The sequence below is a fragment of the Calonectris borealis genome, chromosome 3, assembly GCF_964195595.1.
Source record: "Calonectris borealis chromosome 3, bCalBor7.hap1.2, whole genome shotgun sequence".
NCBI lineage: Eukaryota > Metazoa > Chordata > Aves > Procellariiformes > Procellariidae > Calonectris > Calonectris borealis.
The window spans coordinates 55,560,472-55,584,732 of record NC_134314.1 but is presented as its reverse complement, the minus strand read 5'-3'; the positions used below and the strand labels follow the sequence as shown (position 1 = coordinate 55,584,732).

Genomic DNA, 24,261 nt, shown 5'->3' with positions numbered 1-24,261 from the left:
ATATAAGCAAAGGGTTAATCAGCATCAGAACTACAATAATCATCAACTAAGAAAGTAATTAAATATTTAAAAAGTGGATTTATAAATTACAGAAAGGCTTTCCACTTGCTTTGGTTGCAGGAAGAATTCTTATGGCAATACATTGTACATAGGATGGAAATTTATTCATAAAATTCCACAAATGTAGCTCTAACATTCATTAGAGATCACACTGCTTGCCTTAAGATCTGCCTAAGAAAGCTTTGTATACATTTCTACTTGGAAAGGACAAACTGGTAGTATTTCAGTTTTTACTTTTAATTTTTCTTAGGCCAGAGTGCCAGTAAATATTATGAAAAGTAAGAATAAAAAAACCCAGGAAATAAAAACAGGAGCTGGCAAAGTTCCTCACAGTTTTGGCATCTCATAGTGTTTGACCTCTTTCATTTAGAAAGGCATTTGATCATTATAATTTGCTTTTAAAAAATATTTAAATACAGATTTCAAAAGTTATTATATAAATGGGATTTGTGATTTACTTTTTTAGTACTGAAAATTAAAAGATAGCTCAAGCAAAGGATGAAAGTGATACACCATAATCTGTGACTAACTGAATGATTTAGGAGACTGGTCATGAACTAAGATCCGAGGATTATAATTTGCAATTTGAATTCACCTATCAGATAGTCACTGAAAACAAGTATCATCTGATAGCAATAACTTTTCATTAATCCACAAGTCTTATTTCAAGTTATTGGAAGTCTTGATCTTATAATAGGTACAGCCTGATAGACAGAAGCATTTTTCTTTTGTTATTATCAATGTGTCTTAACGGGAGAGTTTCCATTTTTCAGTGGTTGTACTGCTGATGGCACAGAGCTAATGCCAGAAGACACTGCTCTTTCTGTTGGTGTGTCATAAAAGTCGTAAAGTCATGACCAATAGTCATGCACATGAAATTGCATAACTGTATAGGAATACATGTGGGTTTATCATGATAGTCCTGTCAGTCCTGATGACTTCATAAATTGCTGTAGGCTAGGACAGACTACCTATAACTAAGCATTAATGCACATAATAACCTTGTTCACAATAGAAAGGGAAAATATCTTCCAGAAAATTTTGTTCATGCAACAGCTTAGCTTTAAAGTGTAAGGATATAATTTTAACACATACGTACAATGAAGTTCAGAATTAGATTCAAAATAGTATCTGTTCTTGTGTTTCTTCCCAGAAATTGCTGCAAATGAATGTTGCACACATCACACATCTTGCTTCATCTAGGTGCAGGTTTTTTTAAAAACAAATTAGACAAAGATTTGTCGTTTTCTGGTTTTTATGGTTTTTAAAAGCTCATTGACTTTTAATAGAAGCTGATGTCACAAACTTTAAGAATTGTTCAATGTCTTATAAATCTAGAAAAATGCTGTTTCTTGCAAACAATAAATTGAAATATATGCCTAAATCATCATCATATTGAGGTCCAAATCATGTTATGCTACTGTGCTTGAAACTCATCTAAATAATGCAAGTGGCGAGGTTTGGGTTCTAGATAAGTTTTGATCTAGGTTGGGGGGGAGGGTTTGTTTGTTTAGTTGGTTTTAATTTTTGTGTGGTGCAAAATCTTGAACTTTCCTAAGGACAATACATATTTAGAGTTTATGATCTGAAAGTTAGCAACATTGCCTTGAGTCTATAAAACAGTACGATAAGGGCATATTTTTAATGTTAACTGCAGTTTAATGGTTTTGTTTTGTTTTGTTAGAGAGAATTTGTACATATTCAAATTTCCCAAAATAACATGTTTTGGATGAAATGCATTTATCATCATAATTAACAGTTGTATTTAAAAAAAAAAAGAAAAGTGAGAAGGCTTTAATCAAGAGACAGGAAAAAGAAAATGTATAAACCCTAATTCAGAAAAAGTGAAAAAACCTCTTCTTACAAATGTAATGTTTATCTATTTAAACTAAAACAAGTCTTTTAGATCAATGGTACCTAGCCTCACAGGTTTTTGGCCACTGTCTGCTTGTCTTCCACAATGATTTGGTTTTAACTGCTCTTTTTCTGCCTCCAGAAACAGTGCATAAAGCTTCACAGAAAACAAGGTAAGAGCTAGGGACCATGAAACAAAAAAGATTCTGTTTAAACAGAGTAAGATCTTTAACGATCACCTCTCTGCCTCCATCAGAATTACACACTCAATGGCTAAAGGAAGCTACAGCTCTACATTATCTCAGTTTCAGTTAAACACCTGGCCTCAGGTTCTTCCTCTTTAGCAACTAAAATCCAATGGATTATGATTATTTGTTTGTTTGTTCCACTACAGCAGAATTGGATCTTATGCACTCATGCTTAGTTGGGGAAAAAAAACCAACCCAACTCTAAATATATCACATTATTGAAAACTGGGATAGAGTCACCTGTGATTTAATGCCATTAACAAAGAATAATAAGCAATGTAACTAGTAACAAAACATCTCAAAACTCAATTGAAGTATTTTATACTGATATATAATTTATGTGTTGAAATTTGTATTATGATTCCTGTCTAAAAGAATGAATTACAGAAATCAAGTTTGAAGATGTACTAAAGTATGTATCAATGTGTCAACAAATCAAATAAAAATTTCACTTTGAATGCAAAGTTCATTGTCCAAAGGAGACCAACATGACTTAGACAATACCCAGAATTCTACAATGAGCAGCAGAGTCTGACCTCTCTACAGCTCTAATGGAAACAAAACTAACAGCTATTAAATTCATTTTAATAGGGTTAGTAACTGGGTATTCAGAGTAAAGAAGCAATGTTCAATTAGAATTGAACAGTGACTCTGTGTGTGTGCATGTTTGTTTTATGGCACTGATTTCACATTGATCAAAAGGACTCATGAGATATTTAAATTAAAACAGCAAAGAAAATGTGTGGTTAAATGTTAAGTAGAGTATGAATTGAGAAAAGAAATATGCAACAACCTGATCTGATTTAAGATTAGTAAAAGCCTATTAAAAATTATATAGCTGTGATTGCTAAAATGTACTTTGCTGTATGCAGGATTTACTGCAAGGAAGTCAGCTTGTACCAATGATTTGATTTCGGACGTCTTTTCTAGTATTATAGGTATTGCAATGATAAGTAATTTAAGACAAGAACCCAGGTCTGGTTTACATTCAGAACAAGACTTGTAAATGGGATTAAAAATATTTGTCCTCCAAGGATTTCCTTTGCTATGAAAAAGGCATGAAAAGAATGAATAAACAGATAAAGCACCATACCTACAGCTAGGGTGGATTGGCATTTCCACTCCTAAACTGAGCGACTGCTAAACTTCTACCAGTTAGTCAGGATTTTCCACACCAGATGGCTGCATCATGATCAATTTCTTTACCTTTTGAAAAATTTTATTTGTAAAGAGTTTCAGGAAAATGGTTTGGCCACTCCCATGAATGCAAAGAACAAGAAAAAGCTGTTTTACTCGCACAGAATAATAATAATATTAATAACAACAACAACAACCACCAACACCTAAAAATCATATTAATAAGAAACCCTTTATAATATAGGTCCTTGAAATGTATGTAGTAGCACAGGCTGCCTGCTGGTGTTAATGTGCTCTGTTTTTACATTTCAGCAACAATCTAAAATACACACTTCTGAAATTTGCATTATGGATTTAGGTAATAAAATTCTCTAAAGATTCCATCTTTGCTATGCATTTTCTATTCCCACGTAGTGCTGCCGTGCCAGCAGGATTACATAATTTATTATTCCTGCCTAGAAACAAAACGCACCCTGTTCCAAGTCTCCTTAGCACGAAGAGGACCTTGCCTGCAATTCCTTCCCCCAGTGGAGAGGCAACCACAGCTGAGAGCAATGAGCTTCTCAGTTCTCAGCTACCTTGGTATTCTGGAGAGGAACAAAAGAGGCTTCCAAGAAATGACAAATCTTGAAGAGAACTAGGGTGGAAATTTTTAAGAAACAGACATGAGAAAGTGGGACTAGGAAAATATGAAGGGAGAGGGGAAGAAGCAATGATCTACTGCAAAGAAATGATGGTTTATTTTGTCCTCATCCCAGCCATGTTAACTACCCAGCAGTGATGACTGAAAGGCCAACTACAAGTGCATTCAACTCAAAAAAATTCAGAACTGACAAAGACTGAATTCAGGCCCACATATACAGTAACTATTTTATGGAGCTCAGTAGCTGACCTGCTGCCAATTCCTGTCTTTCTCAACATTCCTGCAGCACTTACCACTCTGAACTATAGATAGAATCATAGAATCATAGAATCATTAAGGTTGGAAAAGACCTCTAAGATCATCGAGTCCAACCGTCAACCCAACACCACCATACCCACTACACCATGTCCCTAAGCGCCTCATCTACACATCTTTTAAATACCTCCAGGGATGGTGACTCAACCACTTCCCTGGGCAGCCTGTTCCAAGGCCTGACCACTCTTTCAGTAAAGAAATTCCTCCTAATATCCAATCTAAACCTCCCTGGCGCAACTTGAAGCCATTTCCTCTCGTCCTATCGCTAGTTACTTGGCAGAAGAGACCAACACCCACCTCACTACAACCTCCTTTCAGGGAGTTGTAGAGCGCGATGAGGTCTCCCCTCAGCCTCCTCTTCTCCAGGCTAAACAACCCCAGTTCCCTCAGCCGCTCCTCATAAGACTTGTGCTCCAGGCCCTTCACCAGCTTCGTTGCCCTCCTCTGGACACGCTCCAGCACCTCCATGTCCTTCTTGTAGTGAGGGGCCCAAAACTGAACACAGGATTCGAGGTGCAGCCTCACCAGTGCCAAGTACAGGGGCACGATCACCTCCCTACTCCTGCTGGCCACACTATTCCTAATACAGGCCAGGATGCCATTGGCCTTCTTGGCCACCTGGGCACACTGCTGGCTCATGTTCAGCCGGCTGTCAACCAGCACCCCCAGGTCCCTTTCCTCTGGGCAGCTTTCCAGCCACTCTTCCCCAGGCCTGTAGCGTTGCCTGGGGTTGTTGTGGCTGAAGTGCAGGACCCAGCACTTGGCCTTGTTGAACCTCATACAGTTGGCCTCGGCCCATCGATCCAGCCTGTCCAGGTCCCTCTGCAGAGCCTTCCTACCCTCGAGCAGATCAACACTCCCGCCCAACTTGGTGTCGTCTGCAAACTTACTGAGGGAGCACTCGATCCCCTCGTCCAGATCATTGATGAAGATATTGAACAGGACCGGCCCCAAAACTGAGCCCTGGGGAACACCGCTCATGACCGGCCGCCAACTGGATTTAACTCCGTTGACCACAACTCTCTGGGCTCGGCCGTCCAGCCAGTTTTTTACCCAGCGAAGAGTGCACCTGTCTAGGCCATGAGCCGCCAGCTTCTCTAGGAGAATGTCGTGGGAGACAGTGTCAAAGGCTTTACTGAAGTCCAAGTAGACCACATCCACTGCCTTTCCCTCATCCACTAGGCGGGTCACCTGGTCATAGAAGGAGATCAGGTTGGTCAAGCAGGACCTGCCTTCCATGAACCCGTGCTGGCTGGGCCTGATCCCCTGGTCATCCCGGACATGGCTTGTGAGCGCCCTCAGGACAAACTGCAGTCCTAAACTGTGAATTTAAAGGGATGATTAAGGAAGTTCAGATACATGTTAAAGGATCAGCCCAATAAATACAGGACAGGAAATGTCACTTTCATTATAAGATCTATGATAAAAATCAAGTCATGCATCCGTTATGTGAAGTAAACGGCTGAGACTGCAGTTCCAGAAAAATAATGTTATGTTCCTTGTACTTTATAACCATGCAGTTTCATTTTTTCCTCTTAATATGTCAGGCTCACTACCCTATTTCTATATGCTTTTTAAAGGCATTAATATTGGCTTTCTTATGACTGTCAGCATTGCCACCCATCAAGGCATCTGAGAGTTTTACAAATATTTATGAACATTCATCAGATTCCTACGAGATACCGGTATTTTTTTATCCCCATCTTAAAACAATCCCCAGTTCCCTGAAGCAGAGAGATTCTGAGGCACGTATATCCAGTAATTCTGGGTGCCCCTTTCCTTGACATGTTTTTTCTTTCTTCTAAACTTATTTATAAACAGAAATCCCATTCACTTGTACTACGCCCTTCTGTTCTGCCCTTCTGCATGTCAAGCTCTCAGTCCCTGAAGGACGATAAAAGGTACAGCAAAAAATGAATGATCACCTGGAAAGAGATGTGCCTTGTGACAGCCTTGTGCCTCTAAAAGTAGAGAAGTTCTGCAGTTCAGTCATAAGCTTGTCTCTCCTGAAGTCACTGCCAAAAATGCCATAGAAATGAATGGAATCGCTGCCACTAGAGCAGCAATGCCCTAACATTGGCACTCCCACTTAGTCTTCTCTATGGCACTAAACTAAAATTTTCAGCCAAATGATTTTCATTTCAGGTTTAGAGCTGTAACTGACTTGCAATTTGAATGAAGTTAGTATTATCTCAGACACTTGCTCATCCTTAGAGTGGACAGACTCATATTAAACTGAAATAAATCAGGCAGATAAGCAGCTCTCAAAGAATACATTCCCTGTAGCAGAATCAAAAGCTATAGACAAGCTAGTCTCACATGATTTTGGCTACATGCAGAAAAGAATCAGAAGTAAAAAGTGTTTCCCATATTATTGCAGATGAAAATCAAGGCCATGGAGCCGATATAATTTTGATATCTAAATTTTGCACTAAATTTTGAAAAATGGTTTGAAATATCTCTGAAACGAAGGTGCAGGGAACATGACAATTAGAGTTGTCTACATAAACTAACAGAAGTATATAACTTTTCTGATATTGCATTTTGAAAATATCACAATAATGTAACTCTAATGATGTAACTTGATGTAGTTACAAGTCTCACATCAGAGAAATGTCAAAATGAAACAGTGACTGTAAAAAAGGCGAATCTGCCTCAACCAAAGGATATGATGATAATTCACATCCTGCACTGTCACCTTCAAGATTCATATTTGATTTTCTAATCTTTTTTTTCTTTCTCCCAAGGGCTATGGCAGTGACTGAATATACTCCAAAAGCAAGGTTTTCTTCCTTTGATAACAAAGAACTGTTTATGCTGAATATAAGTATCAGCATAAGACATATCAGCAAGATAAAAGCAAGAAAACAAAAGATAAAATATGGATTCAATACAGCATAACATAGTCATCTTTGAAAGTCTGGTATGGGACTATCATAGGCATGAAACCTGCGTTTAAAAGATGGAATTTTCAATTTGTCCAAATCCAACACTTCAGTTAATAGATTCAGAAGTGGTAATGGAAAGGAAGAAAATATCTTGATTTGAGATTATTCTCTTGGATTGCAGGAAACACTAATACTTTGGACTTACCTATGATTCCTTAATACGGAAGAAAATTCACAGATATTGTATCTGACCCATACATTCACAGAAGTAGAAAAATGGATAACAGACATGACGGCATTTGTAAGATCTTCTAGGAAGCTTGTCTCCCCTTTCTGAAATCTGAGTTTTGCTACAACAATACGAATAGAGTAACAAACATGGGAAAATGCTGTAACTTTTTCTCCTAAGAAGCAATTTTTATTGGTTACAGAACATAAAGGAATTTGTTTTCTACTCTCCAAAAATACCCATCCCATTAGAGAGACATGTCAAATAAATTTCATGTTCCTCTTTAACACAGATAAATAAGAACACAGGGGTTAAGCAAGTGAGAATCCCCAGTCCCCTTCCACCTCTCGTACAGAGCCATTTTCTGCTGGGAAACAAAAAATTATTCTCTGCTGGAACTGAATCAGAAGGCAGACCCGTCAGTCAGTAGCCAGCATATGATTCAGCTCAGCTTTTCAGTCAGTTAAAAAGTCCAAAAGCCACCAAAAAAGGGTTTTTGAATGAGAGGGCTGCCTCCTTCTAACACTTCTGAAATGCCTGCTGAGCACTCCTGTGAATCATGCCTGCTGCAAGAGGAGCACCTCTGAGTTAAGAAAGCAGGGACTTTCGGTGACAGCTGGCAAGCAGACACTCCCTCTATCGAGGGACAGCTTTCAGTCAACTATAAGGTAGGACAAACACAAATTCCTGTAGCTGGGCACTGAAAAGGAACTAGACCGATGATGAAAATACATAGCAATTACAACTCTCCCCCAACCATAGTGTTTTTAAAGAAAAAGATCCAATATAGTGTTTTTTAAAAAGAAAAATATGTTTAATATATAAACCAAGATGCTTTATAAAATATGGTGATTTTTGCTTATATTTTATGATTATAGTAGCAAGCATTGAATAATTGCATAAAAAGCACTATTGCAAGTCGGAAAAAGACATTCCATTCAAGCCTCGGAAAACGATACAAAATGTTAAAATAGCACTAAGTATTCCACGCATGTTAAATTCAGTACTTGAATTGCAGAATGATTTAGCTATGTCTTCAAATGCTTTTAATATTCCTTCATGCAATGTACACAATCAGAAGACTATTTCTGCTGTAATTCACTCACATTTCCAAGGGGATGCATTTTGAACGGGGATTTTGTCCTACTCATTAAGCCAACTGAAAGAAATACTACTTGTCTCCCAGATTAATCATATATTAGATTTTTACTAGTCTGATCATTTAACAAATTACTAACAATGAATATTTCCTGTGTGTTCAAAAGACTTCTGTTTAAAATATTCCAGAGCAGCCTTGTAACACTTACAACAGCAGTAGGCAAAACCACTTGAGATTAACAAAAAAGTGTGAGTTGCACAAAAGCGCTGAAAAATTAGATTGAAAACAAATACTTCATTTTCTTTCATCTGTTTTGATGCCTGCTCTTATTGTTTAAATACATTGGAAATGTATCTACATGAAAAAGTGTAAAAATAGGGTTACAGAAATGACCATCTTTTTTGGGGAAGCAACTTATAACAGCTATAAAACTGAGGCTGCATTGAAAACTCTAATTTTTTTTACTTTAAACAAGATTTGAACGGATACCTGGCATACAAGTTTCTTTGTTTTTTTTTGTTTATTTGTTTGTTTTATTTTGGGGGGTTTTTTGTTTTGGTTTGGTTTTGGGGTTTTTTTGCTACCTCCCAAGATTTCCTCTAAACTGATTTGGCTATTTTTAGGCCAAAGGGCGGGAAATGCTTTAGGTATTTTTCACAGTCTACCCAGTAACATTTAATGAATAAATTTTACCCCATAATCCTATTTTGAACTTTAGGCTCCTCAGCAACCAATTGTGATGTTGGCCTTATTTTACCTAAAAGTTGAAGATTTGAAAAGTGGCTTTTGAAGGGACAAAAATTAACTTTCAATGCAGATTCCAGATGACCCTCACCATGCCAACTGTTACACTCCACTCTACGGACACAGTTAGACTAAGCTGCAACATTTTCAAAGTACCCATCTCAATAAAGTGAAAAATCATCTTATCAGAGTTATTGTATTATACATTAATACAGGAGGGCCCAATTTTGGCGTAGGAAGCCACCAACACAACTTTTTCCATACCTTATCTTACAGCTCATACTACAAAGTGCAAGTATGGGCTTATCTTTGCCACACACTTCCTTCATACTTGAATTTAAATAATGGATGGTGATAACTCAAAAGAACTCATTAGTTTGCTCAATATTAACAAGAGTACTTCACACCTAATCATCTTGCAAACTATTTGATTTTTAGTATTACATTATTTTAAATTATTATCTTTTTTACTGTCTTGTATCTCTAGCGTATTTACTTAAACACATTTGACCCAGTTCTACTAGAGCTTTTGTTATAAGAGGTTCTCAGATGTATCTTAGCCTGATGTGGGAACTTACACACCAGGACACACACAAATCAACGTGCCCCAAAACAAGTCTGTAAAAGGGAAGCATAAAAGCTGTCACAGCTACAGCTTTCAATTACGCTCCACAGACTTTCTATATAGGAGGAGTGGGGAAGCAGAGAATCAAGGACAGAATGCGAATGCTGGGTTTGTTTGTTAACTTGGAATTTCAGGAAAATCAGAATCTTAAAGCTGTTTGGTGTTTGTTTTAAGAAAATAGGTCCCTGAAATTTGAAACATAGGGCTTTACGAAGGCAAAAAGTCAGGGCGAAGATACTTCAAAACCATGCATATGTCTGGGAGAGGAAAATGGCCTCTGGCAGCTGAAGCTGATCTTGACTCAGCGTCATTTTGCTGTAGAACCTCCCATCTCTCCAGTCTTTCTCCCCCAGACTCCTCTCCCCTAAAGCCCCTGGCTTTACTTCTTTTGTCCCAGTTCTTCCCAAATCTAATCTTCCCTACCCAAGAATGCCAATGATTCGCCTCCCGAAGTTCCACTCTCTTAAACTCTGGCCATGCCACCCACTGCCGTTCTCAACCAAAATCCATCTCCTTTTCCCACAATGCTCCCCCAAAACTTCTTGCTTTTCCCCCTCTACTTCCAATTCCTTTCCAATCCTTTTGGAATAGAATAGAATAGAATAGAATAGTTCAGCTGGAAGGGACTTAAAACAATCATCTAGTCCAACTGCTTGATCACTTCAGAGCTGACCAAAAGTTAAAGCATGTTATTAAGGGCATTGTCCAAATGCCTCTTAAACACTGACAGGTTTGGGGCATCGACCACCTCTCTAGGAAACCCGTTGCAGTGTTTGACTACATTCTTGGTAAAGAAATGTTTCCTAATGTCAAGTCTGCACCTCCCCTGAGATTTTACTGTCAAATTCTCTCCCACTGAAGCTTGTATCATCCAAGTGCCCTCCCATCCACTCCTTCCAACTCCATACTGCACCTGAAATCTGTTCATATCAAAACCCACCTTTCCCCTGTCTAGCCCTGTAGTGCCTGACATTGGAATTACTCAATATCGCTCAATATGCTCAATACTTTTTGTGTTTCTACTTCTGCATAACAAAATAAAAACATGGAAGACACTTTTAGAAAGTGATCAGCACTTCTAAAGTTAGGCATGTCCCTAACCTTAGTTGGGCTGATTCAGGGCTCAAGACTAAATATTAACGTTTGTGCTTCTTGCAGTTATATTGTTAATACAAGCTTTGTAATGGCTCACCACCTCTTTAAGGAGGTCTGTTCAATTGGGTCACCCTGCATCCCAGCATGTTCTTAGGGACTCCTCAAGTGTGAGCTGGAGGATCCGTGAGCTCTGCTGCAGGTAGTCATCACCTGCAAAGATCTGCGCGCTGACCATGAGACCTACCCCCATGCTCATCCTCACACACCTTACCAACAGGAGCAGTATTAAAATCAGAGAAAACTGGAGAGCGCTCCAAAGAAAATCTGCTTCCGTTATGCCTAAATTGGTATCGTCTTCCAATAGCATTAAGAATATAAAAGCACTTACTTTTTAACACATTTTTGCATATAAAGCTGCCAAACATATTTTTAAATGTAACATCATAATTTTCATTTGTGCAGAAGACCTAAGCAGCCTGTTACAATCAGCAGAATGCTCTTCCTTCATTTAAAAATGGATGTGCCACAACGCAGCACGCAGCCTTCTTAAAATTAAAGACTTAAGACTTTGTGGTTGCTAAAACAGTTTAGCAGGGCTTGCCTTGAAAATTGATAATTCTGCCTTTTAAAAGTAACTTGGAGAAAGAAAAGTATGCATTTTAATAATCTTGGCCTAAATTACTTTGCGGTATAAATCAAAGGAGAATATCCTTAATAATATAAGATGGAGTGAGAGAGAAATGTACCAGACAATATTGTTTCTCCTAAACACAGCTGTTGCTGATTGAGCTTTATTTTCCTGTAATAGTCAGTTACTGAATGCAATTTTTAAAGATTCAGCATATCTTCCATTGGATCTCCAAAGCGTATGAGTGCACACATCACATTTTCATTTACCTTTCTATTCCGCCAGGACTTGGCTTATTTGCTGTGCCCTACAACTTCAAGCTTTTATTGCAACTCCAAGCTATTATCTGAGGATATAATGAATAATGTATTTCTAATGTATTTATGGAATGGATTGACATAATAAAATTTACCTTATATGGAGCTGCATTTAGGAATCACCAAATTAATATAATTCTATCAAATTTTTTTGGCTTTGGACATCTTTTTTACATGACAACATTTTTCATTAAAGTACTTGCTATTTGGTACCAACGTATTTTTTACAGATTGCAGAACATTTTGTATGTTTTGGTAGTTCCCTCTCTACCTCTCAGGCCAGGAAGCCGAAGAGGGCCACTGCCTGCTGCTCTCTGGCCCTAAGCACAACTGGCACAGTCTGGTCATACACAAGTAAAATATCAAAAAAAAAGAATAAAAAAGGCTCCATCCAAACGCCTACTGCGATCATTTGCTAGGCTGGCCAAGTCCCTAACTCCTGAAGCGTGCCCGAGGGTGGTCTGGGAGCATGGCAGCTGCTTTGGGCCACGGGGAGGACAAGGAGAGCTTAACAATTTGCCTGCCGGGGCCTGGGCCTGGGCCCTGGCACAGCTCAATTTACTAACAGCCTAAGATTACCAAATCGGTGACATTTCAAAAGGCTGCCAATAGATTTGCAGATTGCTTATAGCATAAAGGAATTAGCAAGATCGAACTAACATAGCTGCTTCACTGAAAGCAATGAAACTATCGTTATAGCTCACGTAAATACTCTGCTCTGGATTGTCTAACCTGGTAAGCAAATCTTGCACCAGAGACAACCTGAACTTAAACAGAATATAAGAAGTCTGAGTAACTCTGTCAGCAAAAAATCTCATTCGTGGATCCTCCAGTGTCAGAATTGCTTTTCAGCTTCTCTCCAAGTTCAGTGACTTTCTGCAAGCATATGGGAGATTGCAGATCACCAGCCTTTTCCTCATTATGACCATTTTCCAGTGGACTCAGCCTGATCTTTCAGTTATAAATCACTTGTCAATGCCCCATGCGCAATTCCTGACAGGACGGTGGATTATTTATTACCAATCACATCAGTAGTTCCAAGTGCTGAATTTTCATTTTTAATGCTTTCCAGGAAACAGCATTAGAGCTATTTATTTTTGCATTAAGTCATTTTCTGGGTCGAGTTCAAAGCATACGTGTATTTCATAATTCTGCCACAAGATTATTAAAGGTTTGATAAATTTGTCTTACTTTGCCAAATTTAAATTAGGTTAAGGATGGAATTGGTTGTTAATTATTTGGGGGATGAGAAAAGGGTTAGTTCCTTACTAAACCAATTCAGATAACCTAAACGATTCTATGATTCTGTGATTGCTTTCCTCACTGACTTATCAGTGATTTTTCTTCAACTTTTAATACTCCGAAAGCACTCACTCCCTTACCCTCCCCAGAGCTTGCAACAGTTTAATTACTCTTCTCAAAGATTTCATTTTCATTTGAAAAAGTCCACTGTCATGTTCGTTCACTACACAGTTCAGGGAAAGGTTAGTTACCAACCTTTTATAAATACTATTCCTCTTGAATGACAAAACATCATTTTAAACATTCCTTTCACCAGAATACTTTTTGTGTGCCTTGACTGTAGGGGTATGAGAAGTGACAATACTGAAAAACTGATCATAGCCTGGAAAATTTTTACAGAAAGCAAAAATAATTCAACTTGCAAATTCTGCAGTAGTACCTTGTATTTACAGCTTCCAGTATTATCTGCTCCCCTGCAGTCTGGGTGGCATCGCTGGCCCACATCAGCCATGACACGGTCCTCCACTCTGCCGCCAGAGAGAGGAAGCGCTGTCACAGGTGACTCCTGCCTCTGGACAGGATGACCATGGGTACCACACACACCCAATGGCACAGCAACAGTGATGCTATCGACTTTCACTTTACATTAAAGAAAGAAATAAATCAGTGAACAGAGTTCGATCAAGAATAAATATGAAATCACACTTAAGGTCTTCCATGGAAAAATCAGCCATGTACATTGTTTTAGTGGTGTCTGGGAGACAACTCAACCTTAACAATGATTCCAAGATACGCTCACCAAATATTCTTTGTGAAACATGGGAAAAGACAAATAGCACACAATTCGGATAAAAAATAGATCTATTGAAAATAACTGCTGAACATGAAAGACAGGAACAAGAATCTGGCTAAATCATACTAAGGCTATCTTTCAGCTCAGTATTTATCTTTCTCTAATACTTAATACTTATATGGAGCATAGAAACCACCACTGATTATTGGTACAGAAGAAAATAGTATCAAAAAAACCCCAAAGAATACTACTCAGCAATTTACACAAAGGAAAAAACTAGAATAATGATAATGTTGGGGGAAACATCTAGATCTTTAACTAAGAACATCTGCGTTTTGCAAAGACAAGCTTTGGGCCTGTACTAAGTGATCCATTAGGACAGAATCTGTCTAAGTTTCAGGATACAACTAGGTATAATTTTGGGGGTAATGTTTCACAAGTGCCACTGCTCACAGCTCCCTACCCCAGCATCAAACAATACATGGATCCTCTGAATAATAGAGGTTGTCTTCCCCAATAATGTGGCAAATAGGTGAAAAGAAAAAGATTGTACACGCTGAATTGTTTAAATGACAGAATAGGCCATGGAGAGCAAAACTGCATGCCGTGATGAACTCTAAAGCAGACAGAACCAAAATGACCATAATGTGACTCATCTGTATTTTAGATGATAGCTTGGTGTTTGTAAGGAAGCGCAGTAGGCTGTGGTTGCAGTCAATGTGCTTGGGGCATTACCTTGAGTAGCATTATCTAGCTATTTTCAGGACAGCCACCCAGATGGGTGGCATTAACGAACATCATAATCCTCCGTTAGGCCACTCTGTAGATGGCAGTGTATGTGCAAATATAATACACAGCAATTGGCAGGTGCTCTTACATCGGGGTCTGGATGAATACAGCGATCGATAGCTTATTCCGTCCTCAAAATGAGCAGTACATAAGAATCATACCCTATTTTAGGAAACAGAGGAAAACAACAATCCATCATGTCAAGGTTGCCTAAGTATAATCTATGTAACTGAAATAAGACTATTAAATCCTTATTGGCATATTAGCACTACTGTTACCCAAGTATCAGGTTCCTTTCAGAAAGCTGCGAGGGGAAAGACACAATACTTTGCTGAAGTTATGCTGGTTAGCTTCTTTTTTTCTGGTAGAAAAAGTAAAAGTGTCCCCATTTTCAAAATCTAAGACATGAAAATTGTGCAGAGGAGACAATATTTGTTATCTAAAAACTATCTTTAATATTTTTTTCTAACAAAATAGAAGACGACTTTTCTAAGACATACCAAGAAACTAAATTTTTATCAGGAAATAGAAAGCAGACAGCATGAGAGGTGTACTTAGACACAGAAGTATTGTCATTTCCAAGTATTCAAAAACTGTGACTAAAATCCCAAGAAATATGAAATCAAAATCAAATTGAACAGCCTTTTCATTTTTTAGAATCCCTACCCTGTTCCTCCTCTTCCCCAAGCATCTGCTTAGGACTACTGTAAGTCAGCACACTGGGCTGCAGGGACATTTGCTTGACAAAGTACGCCATTGCATTCTGACAGTTTCTTTGTAGGATCATCTACAGCCAACATTCAGTTTTAAATTCAGACTTAAACATGTTGTCTGTGTTTCAGTGAATACACAGATGTTGACCTTCCCCTGTTGCTGGGGTATGCAAAGCTGCCGTGCTATCCTTTTTGAACAATGGGAACTCATTTCCAGCTTTCCACTCCACCTCCTTTTGCACTGCTCTCTCCTTTTCCTCTTGCACACTTTCCTGTTGCCACATACTTTCTTCTACTCCTCTCAGCTGTTGCCACTAGCTGACGATTTTCTTTCTGTTGCTTTTATGTTCCATTTTTACTCTCTCCTCCTGTGATGTTTATTATAGGACAAACATTTCCACAAGGTGACCTCATTCCATTTCCCTTGGAACAGCACAGTCCATCTTTGTCAAGGACCGGCATGGAAAATGATAACAATTTTGCAGTAAAGCAAATGTCATGAGTTTAAAGGCAGGAACTAAAAAGTAATTAAAATACTTACTGAAAAGTTGAGGGATTCAAAATAATTAATTTAACTTCAGGGAGTCTAATATTTGAACTATATAAGACATAGGTCTTAAAAAACATGCAGAACATATCAAATACTAGCAAGTGGTACCACTATATTTGTTATTTACCAAACCAAATGCCATTATAGTCTCATCTTTTGACTATACCTTTCAGAACTGTTTCAAGACATAACCTAGAGTTCACAGAATGATGTGAAATAGTACATATGTTTTCTTTTGCATCCAAGTTTTATATAAAAGTCTGTACAGTTGTTTTTGTACTAATGGAAGTTTCCTGGTTTCATTCACGCTCTATTTTCTCTATCGGTTTAGAAAAGTATTTAACTAAGAAACAGCTCTCCTTAATATTTATGAAGTTTGTAAATTCTGCAGTCTCTAGCGCAGGATAAGGCCACAGCTTGTCCTACTCCCCTGCCGTGGCATGAGCCACACACAAGACGAGTCCAGCCTCGGTGCTCGGCTGCTGCGCTGCCACATCCAGCGGAGCCCACCAGCGTGGTCCACCTGCAGCTGCCTGCCACTAGCTCTGACCAGCCTGTGGCTGGAGGGTGGGCAGGAGGGTGGCCACATCCCGGACTCCTGCACCTCTGCACTGGAGGACCGGCTATCCGATTTGTTCAGATGCTGCTGTGGCGGCTGTATGTAGTCATGGATGTACAGGGGAAAAGAGGAGCTGGACCGGTCAAGCACTGGACCCCTTCCTCCAACATACACTTCTCTCCAGTCTTGTTTTCCAGTATGAAGCAGTTTGAAATTACTCGCCATCATAGATCTGAACCCAGACTGGTTTGATTTCGTGCAGAACATCACTTTTTAACTCAAGATGCCCCAAACTACTAAGTAATCCGAAAGGATTTCAAGTGTCGAGAGTGCACTGACATAATCAGCCTTTTTAAAGTTATAAAAGATAAATAGCAACATACCTCATTTTCAGGACTTCAGTTTACTTCTAACCATGCAAGATGCAGGTTTAAAAAAAAAAAAATCAGCTAAACCGTAGTAACTATCTGTTGTGCTCATGGCCAGAGCCAAAGATCTGAATTAAAAATACGGACTATGAAACATGCTAAGTGATTTATGGACCTGTTCCTCCTCTGCTCACTCCTTCAGTCCAATGCTGATGAAACATCTCTGTAATGGTCTTTAATTTTCTAAAATGGGAGAAAACTAAACCAGCAAATAAGGTTGATTAGTTTTAGCTATCTCAGCTAAAGCAGGTCCCAGAAGAACCTCACAATTGCCACACATGGCCTAAGGGAATGAGGAGAGCACACAAGGGGGAAAAGAGGACAGAGCTAGGGCAGAGAAGATGACCTTTTGGTGGCAGCAGCTCACTAGATGGGCTCAGCTGTGAAACTCTGGCTTAGCCTATAAAGATAAAGACTACAATTAATTACTCTCATAATTTCACATTTACCGCAGGCTACTAAGCACATATTCACACATTGCTGTTTTGATGCAAGGTAATTCATTACATGGCATGTCCCAGAGTTAAAGCACAGAAACAGCGGGATGACAGTTAGCATTGTGCTTTGGACTCTATCCACATGCTGGTGGCTTATCCTTCTGCCTCCAAATCACTTTGAATTAACAGATCACAGTAGCACATATTACTCATAAAATGTGAACCTGCAAGTACCTGCCCCTGCAAATATACATAAACTATTCCAATGGTTATGACACTTTGGGGGTAAAAAAAAAAAGGGTTACTGAGTAAGAAAGAAGCACGTGTCTTGCAGAAATGTAGGGGGTACAATTTAGGAGGTATAAAAACACACACTTTGATAAACGTGTAACACACGTGAAATTATTTCAAGTCAATGCTTAAAAATAAGAGACATGTCAAATTCGGAATAAAGTTGTTCTCCTCTTGGCATTTTAGATGTTAAGGTTAACTTTTGCAAAAACATCTCCTAGTTTTCTCAGGTTTATTCCAATCATTTGTTAGGCCAAAGATTATCTTGAAAGTTATTAAATTAGGAAGCACCATTATATTACAAAGAAAAAGAGCTTGAACACACTTAAAATATGGAAAGTAACTTGCAAATGCCACAAATGTTGAAGACATTACTTCCTTTGGCTTCTGTTTTTTTATTATTAAAGAATTTTTTTTTTGTGAAACAAATTACACTACTACAATGTAAGCTGAGAGCCGCCTTTTGCCATCCTTACATCTAAATCCAACTAATACTACTCCTCAAAATAGGCACTACTGGGAAATAGAAGGGCAAGAATCTGGTACTCCAATAGTCAAGGGGTAAATTTTCTAAATACAGTCTCTCCTGTCCCATGCAGATGACATTTTCTGTGCTAGACTGAACACTTAAACTCTTGAAGTAAAACACATATGAAATTGTAGGCTTTGTAGTTGTAGTAATAACTAATTGTAGTTATTAAAGGTAACCATAATGTTACATCTGTGGGGATTACTCAGAGACACCTTTAGTTTTAAACAGAAACGTAAGAATACTTTTAGCACTCGGGTATGTATTCTTTTTGTTCTTTACAAACACTTTCTCCTTTAAGAGAGATTTCTAGTCTGGAGGCAGGAAGATGAACCCTGAGGTGTTTGTCACCTGTGGTGACCTGTGTATGAACAGGTCTTCTCTGTTCATTTCTCTTACTATAATGAGAAAGCATAATGCAAAGGAACATAAGAAATAATTTGTATGTTGAATATGAGTATGTGAATACTACTGGAGGGTGCTGAAGCTGCTTTGATAGGATGGCTGGGGTGGGCTGTGGTAAGCAAAAAATTCTTTTCAACCACGGAGTTCTCAGTCCACCACATACCTTTGTGCACTTCTTCTGTTCTAGTGAAATAAGGAATTGGACATAAGGTTGTTCAAAAAGTCATGCAGAGGAATTTTAGTGTTATGATGAACCAGCTTAAAGCAAAATTTCATATTGGTTATTATCTCTCACAACCACATTGCTTTTCCAGTTCTGGAAAAGGGTTAATCCTTCTGCTTTCATCAAAATATAATGTCTCTTGTCCATTATATATAAACCTTTGACAATGAAAACCAATGGAAGATAATAGCAGACTTCTCATATTTATAGTAATGACATAAAAGTGCTCAACAAACAATTCCAACAAGGTGCTATTTTCATTTAGTTCTATGTAGCCAAATGGATTACAAGAGACGTGGCTTGTTTCCACTTTATCCTTAAGCATACACGAACAGACAATGCAATAATTACATATGTAATTATGTGATACCATATAGAAATATTATTACATATAGGAAATGAGAAAAATAAATGTACATTTTTAAAAAAGGCTATAATAAAATACGTTGCTGACAATAAAAAATTACAGTCTCAACAAAATTAGAAAAACCAAAAGAAAAAAAGACTAACAAAAGGTGGAAGGTATGGAACAGTGACAAAGATGTGCAAAACACGGAGAAACAGAAGGGCCAAACTGTGTTACTCAGTTTTAGACACAGCTGTATGCCTAGTTCTTTTTTATAAGGTGTTTTGTGGAAATAATTTATTTCTGTATTTCATCACATAATTTTTTAAAATCTAAGTTGAAACTCAAAATGCAATGAAAAGAATACCAATTTATGCATTAAGCATTACAAATTAAAAGCTATTCACAGACCAGTTGACCTGCCATTATTTGTGGACTTCAGTCCTCAGGCAAACAAAAAACCAACTGCATTCCGGCTTCAGAAAAACCAGTATCCTCCCAGGCTAAACTCAAACCACTGTTAATAATTTAAATATTTTCTCCATCCTCAGTGTTAATATGAATTTTACTCTTTTTCTTTCACAAACTGCTAAATAAACAAAATAGGTCTATAGAAGAGGATAAGTTCAAGTAACAGAAGATAATGATTTCTTGTAAGTCTACAAATAATCAACAGCCATCTGCCAATGGTATCTTACACTCTCAGCTAGGAAGAAATACGCTTTCTCTACTACCACAGAAAGCAGTTCCTTATTTTAATAATTTGAGTTCAAATAAATAAGTAGCACTGTTCCTCCTTGCCCACTTTAAGACATTTTAATAGACCTTTCAACTAACTTGGCACTGTCTGCCTCTCGAACCACATCTGCTTAAAGCTCCTGCAGCCAAAGTAAACATGTTGTGTTTTATGAGCAAAGGCCAGTTTGGAAAGAGAAATTTACTAGTTGACCATATATAACTAAGGTGGAATGGCTAAATTAGTGATGGGAAAATATTTCTTAGTCTTCTGTCACCTTTTCCAGGTTGAAGAGTGCCCTCCTTTCTCTCTCTCATTATAAATATACATACACACACAAAATTTAATTTGCTTTTAGTAAGAGAAAATGAAGCCCATATGAAATAACAAAACTGAGCCACAAACTTCCCAGCCTTTCACAATAATATTTAGAAGAAAAAGGGTTTCAGGGAAAAACATATTACAAAATTTTCCCAATAAAAGATTTTTTGAATGAAAAGTGCTTTCTAAAAAGAAACTCAGATTTTAAAACATTATTGAGATTTCTTTCCATTCGTGGGGGACAGAGGGAATTTAGTTACTGAGGAGTATAATGACATTTTCCAACAGCTCACTTCATCAACCATGTCACTTTTATCTCCATTCACATAAAAACAATCACGTCTTGCATATAGCTACTTCCGCTGCTCTTTCAAGGCATAACAGCTCGTTTCTAACATTGCATTAGTAGCACTGTAAATCAATGTTCTACATTTCCCTTAGGCCATTTTGGAAGCTTTAACTAATCCATGACAGGGTGAAAATTATGTATAGATGAACTGGAAATTCATAGATTGAACTAGGTGTTAAGTTGTAGCAGCACTAAACAATTTGGACACTTCCTTTTTTTTTTTTTTAAATCAATACCTACTTTGGGCAAATCCATACGCCACTGAATTAAGTCAGGCTAGTATAGAACACCTAGTTGTAAGCAACGTTGCAAGTATCAAAGCTGTACTTGGTCCTCAAACAAGGCATATTTATAGTGTTTTCCGTTCCTCTACATTTTTTGATGTATAACTATACCTATTTATCTAACTGCAACAGCTAGAAAAAGTAAAAAAGCCTTCAGGACTGATTAGATTGGATTTTTTTTTTTTTTTTAAATTCTCATCAAATTCACTTTTGAGTCTCAAAATTTGTCTCTTATTATAGCGCTGGCTAATGTAATAGTAGATTCTACTTCTCCTAACCCATGCTTGGAGGCTCCTCCTGCCATAAATCAGCCCCAAAACATTGCTTCTATCAGTAGAGCATCAAATGTATTTTTAAAAGATAAATTAAACTGTCTTCTGTCACTCTTGACCTTCTTTACGGAGGGAAAAAAACCACCATCATACTAACCAAAAAGATAATTGTTCTCTGAATCACATGAGCAGTTTGTGTGATTATATGGGGCTGTTCGTGTGCTGTAAGCAGAACTTGTTCAGCTGAATCAGTAACTAAAAGCATGAGTCAACTTTTGAGCTAAAGAAGGTGGCTCTTATACTATTATCTGGACTAGCCTTTTTAAGAGACAAAGACTAATGCTACCTAATGTCACTTACACAAATATTTAGCTGTTCACATTGTCTAGTGTGTAAAGCAGGGCTTTTAATATACCTACATTTCCAGAATACTAACACAAACTACATCTATTTAAAATGAGGAAAGACAACAGCTCCAGAGTTCTTCTTGGGGAGGAGGCTGTGGGGTTGTGGGTTTTTTGTTTTCTTTTCTTTTGTTGTTGTTGGGGTTTTTTGTTTGTTTGTTTTTTTTGTTTTGTTTGGGTTTTGTTTTGTTTATTTTTTTTAAAATTTATGTGAGTCACGGATGTTATGGTAAAATCTCTGTTGATACAAAGGAAGCATTTCTTTTCTATATAGAAGGGGACCTTTAATTCATAAGGACTCTTGGCCTCTTTTCAGTCTTTACTATTTGTAAAAACTGCAGTAACTCTGATTTCTCAGAAAAAAGTATTTCATATACGTTTAACTACAACAGATGTTCTCTGCTAAAAGGAAAATATCTCCTTTTCCAATGGGTGTGGAAGTATTTATCTTTCACTTTCTTTAAAATCGCTCAATCACCAAGGGAAGTTCTAGGAACGCAGTGTAACAGACACCAAAGCTGTTGTCTCTGGATCCTCTGCTTCATAGCATACTCCGATATCAGTTATGCGTATTTGTTACAAACCTTACCATTTGCCACATACCAACTACCATATTTTGCAGTTTAGAATGAAGAAGTTGTTCTGTTCAAAATCATAAGCACACACAATAGGATTTCCAGCCTCCCCACTCATCCAGCTCCAAAGCTGCTTTCCCCTAAGCGTCCAACAGAGAACTGCTGCGTGGAGGAGGCTCCTGCCAATTCCCAGTTTTGTATGCTCTGGCATTTTGATGGAAATAGTCTGGTGTAAAAGAAACGCTCCCTTTCCAGCAGCATTCTTTTTCTACTCTTCTCATATTCTGTAACGGTACAACTATTTCTTTTCACTGTAGTTTGAGAATTTATTTTTAGGTGACCAGAACTGGCAGTTCTACACAATCTGTTGGACACAGCAGAGATATCTACACAGGCAAGTGCAACCAGACTCTGCTTACACCCTGGGCTGCTGCATACAAAGCAGTGGTGGCCTGGAAGCAGCTGCATTCAGCATGGATGTCCCCTCACTGATACATATACCAGTGCTCAGGTGCTGCACCACTCTAGGATGATCACGTAGCTTCCAGTCGAGGCCTGCTTCACATCCAGCTGGCTTCTGCAGAAGTGCAAGAGTCTGGTGCCAGCTGTATAGACATGTCCAATGTGCTCAGAGGCCCAAATATCAAAAAGCAGAATTCACTTTGTGTAGCGGGCCAGAGGCATGAAATATGCTGAGGAGCATCCTCCTGTAAAGCTGCAGCTGCTAGAGAAGAGGCAACCTCCCAAAAACTCAAATGGAAGTACAACAAATCTAACAGGGTCAACTAGACATTAGCAATGGAAGATGTGATGTAGCACTTGTGAAGAGTTAATAATGACAGTCAGAGGAAAAGTACAACCTGCTACCACAGTCTCAAATAGAAATCGGTGTCCCAAATTTATTTGTGTGCCTTTGGCAAGTCACAGAAAGGGTTTTATATCCCCTCTTCTGGCGAAAAAAAAGGAGCTGTTTTGGTGTCTCTCAGCAGAACTTGCCAGATGCAAGTTCAGTCACGCATCTGTCAATAGAAACACTGTGAAATGCTTCATGTGGGCTTTGGGCCTGCCAGGCTTGACAGCATTCCTTTGTTGACTCGTATTCGCTGCCACAGCTTTATTTCTACCTTAGCCTTTCCTGTTTAAACTCATTTTCTAGCTTGAAAGATACACTTCAGACTAATTTAGCAGACTATCCTCATAGAAAACCTTTGACAAGGGCAGGACTTTTGTCAACATGGACAAAGTCAGGATCCAATAGACTCTACTTACAGACGCAGGGGACCAGTCTAGACATTTGCTCTGTGAACAGTCCAATCTGTCACTCTGCTCCTCATCATTTGCAAAGGAGATGAGTTTTAGTGTATAGAGCCTGAAGTAATTTTGAAACTACTCGTAATTTCGCTTTTGGGAACAGCCCTGTTCTGAAGCATAATGAATGAGCTAACTGAGCTCTAGACATAAAAACATTAATTAATAATTCTCAAAAGATGATTACATTGTATAAAACTGTTTTGGAAAAGAGAAAAGAAAAAAGAAGATACTTGAAAAAGCAAAGATTTTGATGCACCTAAGGGTAAAGTCTCAAGAATAGTTCAAGGAATGTTCCTCCTTTGATAAGGAAAAAATGCTCCTCTTTCTTTTCAATTTGCAGATAAACATATTAAATAGAATTTTTACAAAGTTTTGCTGTAGCTTAACTAGCACTGATAAATATCTCTTGGAGTCAATTGGTATAAAAGTTGAATTTTTAAGTCAGTTGAATTCACAGATTAGAAAAAAATGGTTATATAATTCCTATGTAATTTCGTAATTTTGTCTGGATTAATTTTTTACATCACTTTCCCAAAACTAATGAATATTTTGCAATAAAAGCTTGATTTGTGATTTTTATATATGGCCTGAAAATGGTGTTGGAAACAAATACTGAAAATTAGGTGATGTTAGATAACTTTTCATCTCCATATAACAAAATATGTCTTTTGTAAAAAAGCATATTTGTAAAGTTTATTTCTGCAAGTCTATTATCCAATTTGCACACTTATGTACAATATATGCAGATATATGCACGTATATATTAATAGATAGCTACACATATGCTGTATCCAAAAGATAGAATATGTATCATATCCAAAC

At 37.9% G+C, this 24,261-nt stretch overlaps 1 protein-coding gene across 2 annotated transcripts in view; it reads right to left on the bottom strand.

Annotated features, from left to right (window-relative positions):
• NT5DC1 (5'-nucleotidase domain containing 1) overlaps window positions 1-24,261 on the bottom strand; it is a 153,296-nt gene that overhangs the window by 83,662 nt on the left and 45,373 nt on the right. The gene's annotated exons all lie outside the window — the stretch shown is intronic.